We start from the raw sequence: 9,655 nt of genomic DNA on the forward strand, positions 1-9,655 counted from the left end.
AGTGACTTCCTCTGATTCATGTGCATTTGGTGCAAGTTGCCGCTGTGAGTTCAAGAAGGTTAGTTTTGCTTCCTCTGGAATCATCCCAAGTCAGTCATGCACGTGTGAAGTATTCCATGGTCTGATAGACTGATCATCTTCATTCCATATGAATTCCATAGCACACTAAGCCACTGATTGACCTGTTCCAGGAAAAGGATTTGTTGTGCTATCCTAGGTCATGCACAAGATTTTGATATCCTCAATGATGGTTCCCCACCAGAACTCGGTAGTGTTTTATTATAAGACTACTGTGTGGTCATACTTGTCTGGGACAACGTGTTCACATGTTGTAGCAGAACCAGCTCATGTTTTGGAGCTTTCTATCGCAGTTCATTCCCCGAGAATCTCGCAACGTCGTCTCGTCGATTTGTGTTGCAAACTTTCATTCTCCTTTCTAGACTCGATGAGTCTGGAATATCCTGACACCAACCAGATCTGAATCTCAGGTAGATATGATGGTTGGAGCATTTTCCAAGAACTATAATATTGGTCCCTCGATAACCGGTAAAGTGGATGTCGTGGCCAAGACATCCAGCCGAAAGACCTATTATTGTAGTATCTCGATTGAAGAAAGTTGGCCACCTCCCTATAAGGAATTTGTAGGATTTACCTCCGTAGTTAATCCTTACGGATTCTTGTGCTTCCGAAGTCCGACCTTTTACTTGATGTCCTAGATACCAAACCGTATCAATAAATGGGTTATCCTAGCACATCAAGGAGAACATTAGAAGCGGAGTGCTAAATGTCTCTCGGTCGATCATCCAGATTTTGTTCCCTTGGCCTTGCTAAGGTGAAATCTGAGAAAGTGTTATCTTCCTTTGCATCTGCATCATCCATCACCATTCATCATGGTGGTATGTTGTGTTGCCAGGATCCTTGACACGGATATTGGTAAAACCTTGATGAATATGGAGATGCTCAAGTTCTTGAGAGCACGCGCAAGCACCAAGTTTTACCGTTGGCATTAACTGGGATTTGCTTCCAGTTTCCTCGGTTATGTTATAACCTTTTCAACAGTGGACTCACTCTTGACTGTTGAGCTCTTCCCCAGTTACCAGAATCATTCCCAACATTTGCATTTTGTTCCCAGCTTGCACCTCAGTAGTTGTTGTTCATGATCATCTTCAAAAGTGGACTTACCATGGGTCCCATCCATTTCCGATGATAAGCAAAAATCATCCATTGCATTGTCTTCAACAAGATAGTCCACATCATCCATTCTAGTCGGAGTATGCCATTCTTCGAACTTCTTCAAATGATTGTTGTGATTGCCTTAGGCTGGTATAGAGAGTTTCAATGATCTTTGTATCAAAAGTAATTCTTTTTGCCACCTAAGGGAAAATCCCACGAGTCATGTCCCCTAAGGTGCCCCATTATGGAATCATGGCAATTATTTCCTCGCTATCTTGAAATCATGCACCATCCTTTTCAGCGTGGAATTTTTGCCTACCCAGTAGAACCTTGTCATCTACCTCCTTTCCATCACTCCTGATCTGTGTTTCATGTCTCAGCTCGAGAGATGTTACTATGTCTCATTCCATGAGTTGATCTTGTGATCATTAAGATGATCCTAAGTTGCTCGAACCTCAGGAAGGTCGATTCTTCTTAAATTCTCCTTTTCCACTCGTTGTCATGTTGGATGTAGTTCTCAAAACAAGACGTCGAGATTAAGGTGATGCAATGAATCAACATCCTCGAGAAAGACATCTGGATCATGAAGATTGTGATAGCTTGTGTCTCTCTGTCTTCTTACCTCACGACTTGAATCTCGGGACGAGATTCTTGTTTAGTAGGGGTGAGCTATCACATCCCTAGCTTCTGGTGTTGCCTAGTGTTTGCATCTTGCTTGCATCATGTTTAAATTTCTGAAACTTGAATTGAGGATTGTTGAAACCTCAGAAATCTGATTAAAAGAAGGGCAAGCACCCTTTAAATAGCATTCTGTGAATCCAAAATTCCCTAAAAATAGTTTTGTGAATTTTTGCAAGAGTTATATATCAAACCAAAATTCTGGAGCATTTTTAAGGAATTATTTGGTCTCTGAATTTAAATCAATAATCTATTTGAATTTGGGGATATATTCATAATATATAATGAATATATTTTCAAATGCTTTGAAATGTTTTATGTACTTTTGGAATAGTCCAGAGAGGTAGCATAAAATATCTCAGAGTGTTTTGGCATTGTTTTGAATTCATTTTGAATTTTGAATCAGTGGCAAAACGTATAAATAAAAACAAAACAAAACAGAGATAAAATTAGAAAAGGTAGAGGACTTACACAGGTCCTTACCTGGCGCCCACCTCGTGGCCCAGCACTGTAGCTGAGGCCCAGCCCAGCAGGCAGCCGACACGCCAGTCGTCTCCCTCCTCCCGCCAGTCGGAAGAGGCGCGTGCCCGGCGCGCGCGCGCGTTCGGCGCGGCACGCAGCACCCTGCCTGGGTGCCCCATCGTCGCCCTGGACGCCTCCCGCGACGCCACGTAGCCGTCTCGACCCCCTCTCACCCTCCCCCCGGCCTCGTCCCTTCCTCTGTCCTGCTCCTCTCACCACCGAATGGAGCCGTCGCCACCGTCACCGTTCGTCATGGCCACCGACCTCCCCACGCCCAGCCATCCCGACCACGAGCTCCGCCTCGCTGCCGCGCACCTCTATGCCGAACCACACGACCCCGTACGCCCTGAAGCCCCGTCATCGAGCTCATCTTCTCTACACGGCCACCGGAGATCGCCTTCGCCCCCCCGTCGCCTCCAAGCCCCCCCCGAGCCACTGAGCCGCTCGTCTGATTCGCCGTGAGCTTCTCTTTCGTTCCCCTCTCTCCCCTTGCTCGATTGCGCCACGTAGTCGTTGTTCCCACCGGACCCGAGAACTCACCGCCGCCGGCCATGGCGCCGCCGTAGCTAGAGCGCATCCACGACGCACCGAGCCCACCCCCGTGCTCAGCGAGTCCGCAGGACTCCGTAGCAACCCACAGCTCGTCCTTCCGTGCATCAAAATGTCGTTTTCGAGCGTGTCATAGCTCCGACCGCCGCCCAAGTGGTCGCCGCCATCGACCCCAGCCTCCCTTCGCCCAGCCGGGTACACCCCTAGATGCAGGCGAGCGAGGGCTCCCTTCTGGTGCCCTCAGCGCACCCAGCCGCTGCCCCTAGCGCCACCCCGGCGAGCCGCCGCCGCACCGGATGGTCTCCGACGTTTAACTCCGGCTGTGCCGATGTGGCACAGCCATTAGCGGCTAATCCCTCCACTAACCAACCCCCCCCCCTAGGCCACTGACTCATGGGCCCAACGCCCTAATTAACATAGATTACATTTTATGTTTAGTTTTAACTAACCTCAGTGGGCCCACGTTTCAGCTTTGACCAAGCTGACGTGGATGTTGACTGGGCACACATGTCTGTAACCCTAACCAGCCCTAAGACACTGACTATTGGGTCCCATGCGTCAGGTTTGACCTAGTTCAACCCAGTTGTCCTGCTGATGCAATGATGTTGTCATGCTGACGCAGTAATGGTTTCTGGATTTAAAATAATTCAGAAAATTCCAGAAAATTAGCAAAACTTCTAAAAATCATAGAAAATCAACCGTAGCTCCAAATGAAATAAATTATATATGAAAAATTATCAGAAAATTCAAGGAATCCATCTGTACCATTTTCATGCATGTTTGAGCAAGTTAACCTCACTGATTAGGATGAAACGTGATTAGGGTAAATTTCATAATAGGTTTGGAGTTGGAATTTGATATAGCTTTGAATTCCATTACAGTTAAAATGACTTTCTGTTGCATTAACCAAAACACACTCATTTTGCCATGTCATGAGCATGCATCATAATGTTGCATTGCATTCATTGTGTTTCTTCCTTGTTTGCCGGTATTGTCCCCTCTCAGTAAACGTGGTTCCGACGATGAGTTCGATAACACCGATGAAGAGCTATTACTATCTTCAGAAGTTCCAGGCAAGCAAACCCCCTTGTTCATTTCGATACAATCCCACTCTCTCGCTCCTGCTCTCTTTTATTGCATTAGGATAACAACGATTCAACAGTTACATGCCGCGGTAGCTGAACCCCTTTCCTCTGCATGACCTGTCATTGCCACAGTAAAGAGATGAAACCCACTAGCATGAGTAGGGGTTGTTTGAGCCCTGATGTGCCTACTCATTCATGCTTGTTTGTCATGCCTGCTACTGCTTAGAGTTGAGTCAGGTCTGATTCATCGGGGATGAGTTGGAATGTGGTGAACATGTCCTACTGTTGAGAGCTAAGTGTGTGAACACGATTTGGTAAAGGTAGAGGTGAGAGGCCATGTAGGAGTACATTGTGGGTTGTCTCATTGCAGCCGTTCTTAGGAACTGAGTTCTATGTCTGTGATCCATGAATAGCTACTACCACTCATTGGGATCCTTAATTGACCCTCTCGGCTTCTTAATCACCCTAGTCCTCTGTCCATGACTTGCAACTAGTTTCTGGTGTTTGTAGGATATGTGTTGGCGGCCGTGAGTAGCGCTGACCCCAGGGGTGGGCTATGTTGCGGTAGATACACCGTGGCCGGGCATGCCGGGCCCCCGTTTGGTGTTGGTGTCTCGGAACCCTGTACACATCGCTCAGGGCCGTATGTGGAAACCTCGGCCGGACTCCCTGCGGATGGAACCTGGATAGGCGATAAACCTGGACTAGAGACTTGAGTGTTTAGGTAGGCCGTGGCCGACACCCTCGTTGTGCTTCCGCTTGAAGGTTGCTGAGTACATGTCGTGTAAACGATGGTAAGTGGTGGGAGCGTGTGTGAAGAAGTACACCCCTGCAGGGTTATCATTATCTATTCGAATAGCCGGATTCCTCGGATATGGAAACTTGGACCCCTTGCATAGTTCATAGAAAAGTGAAAGTGGATACTCTAAAACTCGCAAGATAAGAGTGAGTGCTATGGATGGCGTTCTCGTAGGGAGACGGGAGCGGATCCATAGTGGTGTATTGAATGGTAAATATGTGGACTCGTGTGGGCCACCCCAAAAGAGTTGCTTGCAGTCGTAGTTCATGTTAGCCACTGAGTCAAAGCTGGCTTGCTGCAGTTAAACTCTACCACCCCCTTTGTTGATACCGATGCATATGTAGTTAGTTCTGATGTAAGTCTTGCTGAGTACAATTGTACTCACGTTTGCTTAATTTATGTTTTTGCAGAGAGGCTTCAGTCTCGCTAGTAGTTCCGCGTGGACTTCGACATTTAGCTTGATTCCTCAGCTACGATCTTGTGCCCTCGGCAGGATCTGGTAGATAGTCAGGCTTCTTAGCCTTTTTCCATTTGTAGATGTCTGTACTCAGAGATGTTAAGCTTCCGCATGTGCTTGATTTGTATGCTGTGATTGTTGGGTCATGAGACCCATGTTTGTATTTCTGGCTCCTCGGAGCCTAATGAATAAATACTTGAGTCGTAGAGTTATGTTGTGATGCCATGTTGTATTTACTCATATCGAGCATATTGTGTGTATGATTGAAATGCTTGGTATGTGTGGGATCCGACAATATAGTTGTTTATCCTTGGTAGCCTCTCTTATGGGGAAATGTAGTCTTGTGCTTCCATGAGCCATAGTAGTCCGCTACAGCCCGGTTCACCGGAGTCCTGCTAGCCCAGCACTACTGCTCAGGACACTTGACTGGCCGGCATGTGTTTCACTTTGTTCCTGTGTCTGTCCCTTCGGGGAAATGTCACGCGGTGACATCTGGAGTCCTGCCTAGCCTGCTACAGCCCGGGTTCCCGGAGTCCTGTTAGCCCAGTGCTACCGCCCGGATTCACACGCTGCTGACCGACATGCTCGATGTGATTCATGTATGCATGTCCCCATAGGTTAGTGCCGCTTTGGGTTCACGACTAGCCATGTCGGCCCGGGTTCTCTGTCATATGGATGCTAGCGACACTATCATATACGTGAGCCAAAAGGCGCAAACGGTCCCGGGCCATGGTAAGGCGACACCCGTGGGAATACCGTGCGTGAGGCCGCAAAGTGATATGAGGTGTTACCGGCTAGATCGATGTCACTTGGTATCGGGGTCCTGACACCGCAATCCTTTTTTAATCTGAGAAAAACGTTTCAATCTTTAGAAAGAACGGTGGGATGTGCAGCGCCGAAGATGCACGCAGGGGAGGTTCCAGCACACGCCGGCATGGAAGAAGACTAGACGCGGCGGCGTTCATTCTCCGGCCAGATCACGCCGGATTCCGACATGGTTCGAGAGCTCGAGCTCCTGCAGGTGGCCATGGTAGAGAAGAAAAAGAGAACGAGGAGAGGGATGAAAGCGGATTGCCTCGGGACGACGGCTGGACTCGCCAGCCTCGTACTCAACGGGGAAGAGGAGCGCCACAGGAGGAGGGGAGCGGCAGGGAAGGAGCGGGGCTAGCGACGCTCGCCGCGGACCGCGGCAGAGCATGACTGCTTCGAGCAGAACGGCGCGAGAAGGGAAACAGAAGGATAAGAGGAGGAGGTCGCTAGAGGGGCGGCATCGGGCGGCGGCGTTTCCGACAGGAGGTAAGCGCGCGAGGGGCGGCGATGGCCGAACCACTCTCTCTCTCGTGTGTGGGTGTGTGTGGTGGCTAGGGATGGAGAGGAGGACGAGGGGGGTCGAAAGAATGGGGATCGGGATCGAGCGAGGCTCTCCCTGGCGGCTAGGGTTGACGAGGTGCCACTAGGCCTTGGGCCAAAAGTGTTGGCTGGTGCTGCTCTCTCTCTCTCTTCCTTCAGTTTTTTTTCTATTTCTGAAAAAAACAGAGATTTGAATAAAGAAAAGGAGGTCTAGGAGAAGAGTTTGGGCATGGGGTTATTTTACCTGGACTCAGAAAAATGATCTTGATCCATAAAATATAAATGGGCATGATTGAAAGTTTAAATTCAAACTCTACGACTAGGATTTATAAGTGTCCAAAAATATTAAGATTTTTGGTGGAACTTGGGAAAAAGATAGAAGATGTATCAACAAAGTTTGGAGGTATACCTTGAAGTAGAAAAAAGGCACGGGATTTTTGTAAAGGATCAAAAGGAATTTGAAAAGGAAATTTAAATAAAATAGAAGGAAGGTTCAAATGATTTCCTGGAAATTTTCATAGTTTTTAATTTGGTCATCCAGGATTTTTAGTATGTCGTCCGGGTTAGCCAAATAGAGGATAGAGAGAGATCCGAGAGTTTGAGAGAGACACATGAGAGAGAATGGTACATGAGAAGTGAGAGAAACGTGAAAGATAGAGGCATAAAAAATATGTAAGAGAGAGTGAGAGATACGTATGTGAAAAGTTGAGGCGTGCAAGATTTAAACCCAAAAAATGTATGGTGACTCGCGTTCATATCCGTGGGAAATAGACCATCACAACCAAGAAAAAAAAAGCAAACACCCGTGTTGGGTGTGCCTGCACGACGACCTAATCATATTGCACAGGTCATGCGGGGTCAATAGGTTTGCCAACCCTGTTTACAGAACATATTGTGATGGGCTGGATTCATTCATTGCTTCATCGTTGAATTTTATAAATATTAAGAATTGATGATTGTTGCATGAGTAGTATTCTTACGAGGGTTAAGATGGATACATGTCCCATATAGAGAAAAGTAATCTATTGGTGTGATGTCGTCAGATCGATGAAGAAAAGGGACATGAACAAGATGTTAGTGTTTGTCACAATAACATAAACTTTTCAATATTTTTGTTTCTTGTTAAAAAGCATGGGCTCTTTTATACGTCAGGAAGATGCATAATGGGGCGAGTTTATGAATTTCATCATCCAATAAAAGCATCACAAAAGTTGAACAATGTAGTATTCAAAGGGATAAAGAATTCATCTTTAATTTATTTGTAGAGGAGTTAACAAGTCAGTATCTGACTTAATAACTTCAAACTAACTACTATATTTTTTAAATAGGTGTCATCTCGCAAGATAATTTGAGTATGTGGGGATTTTTAGCCGTGCATATTGGGTTAGAGTTTGTGATATCCACCCATTGCAACGCACGGGCATTTGTGCTAGTCAAATATAAAAGGACTGTGCTAATGTCCGACCGTTCCGAACATTAGCAACAGATCTGGACGAGTTTTCAGCTATTCACTTAAAGTAGGTGCATGCATGCATGCGGCTGATTTCTTTGAAAAAAATACGAGAGCCCACACGGACTCTTTTCCCTAATTGTTGCATGCATGCACATAAGACCAAAATGATGATGTCAGCAGACATTCCATCTAATTCAAAAATTCAAAATGTTTTGTAGCTCTAATCGTTGCTCTGATTGAAAAACCGTTTTCACATAAAAGATTTGTCGCGACGAGACCTTCTAAACTAGATCCCATGTTGATATGTTTCGATGACTTTTTTGGGTCAAAAGTTACAGCCCCACGCTAAGTTATCACATCTGTGGTACATAAGTTATCATCTTGTTTACATATAAATTACCGGGGCATGAAAATGGCTCCTCCAACATTCTCTTCACATGCAAATGCAGTAGAGCACATGAAATCTGATGTCATTGTAAATTCTTGCTATTTCGAAACTGCAAAATGTTTTAAAACTCAAACTATCGTTTTTGATTGAAAAATCGTCTTCACAAAAATAATCCATCATGATGAGAACTTTGAAACTAGATCTAATGTTGACATGTTTTGATCACTTTTTTGGTCAAAGGTTACCGTAAAGTTATCAGTTATGTTATATGTATACTAACATGTTATTTATGCAGAAGTGGCCGGAGATGTGTTTTCAATGACTTCTTTCGGTCTTTCCCCTGAGTAAAGAATACCAATATTTATACCCGAGTTATCAGCTCCGAATGCATACATTACCATGTTGTTTGCACAGAAATAACTGGGGTATGTTTAAATAACATTGTATTCAGGTCTTAAGTTATCGCGTTGTTTGTACGTGTGTTATCAGGTCTATGTTGTGCGAGTTACCATGCTATTGAAAAAAAAAGTTACCAGAGGTATATTTCATCAACAACCCTCCCCACCCCTCACCACCATCACCGAAAAGTTATCAGGACTGGGGCACATAATTTATCAGGTCTCCAATTTGTGAGTTATCATGTTATTCACACAAAAATTTACCAAGGATATATTTCATCAACCACCCTTCCCCGACCCGGTCACCAAAATTTACCAAGACTGGGGGTACATTATTTATCAGGTCTACGATGTGTGAGTTACCATGCTATGCACATAAAAGTTACCGGGGGTATATTTCATCACTCTTCCCTCGCGAAAAGTACCATGATCGGGGTGCATAAGTTATCAGGCCTTCGATGTGTGAGTTACCATGTTATTCACACAAAAATTACCGGGGGATATTTGATCACCCCCCCCCCCCACACACACACACGTCAAAAGTTATCAGGACTCAGGTACATAAATTATCAGGTCTGTGATGTGTGAGTCATCATGATATTCCACAACTTATAATGTATATGAAATAATGTACTCCCTCTGTATGAATTAGTACAAATTCGAGTCACATATTTTGGGACGGGGAAGTACAAGAATGGGCCAACAAACAACAAAAAAACAGTTTTTTATTTCCTACCATGGGGTTTAAAAAGGTCACATAGATAGTTTCCATTTGTAAGACAACAATTAGTATCATGTGAGTC

The sequence above is a fragment of the Triticum urartu genome, chromosome 3 (genome assembly GCF_003073215.2).
Source record: "Triticum urartu cultivar G1812 chromosome 3, Tu2.1, whole genome shotgun sequence".
NCBI lineage: Eukaryota > Viridiplantae > Streptophyta > Magnoliopsida > Poales > Poaceae > Triticum > Triticum urartu.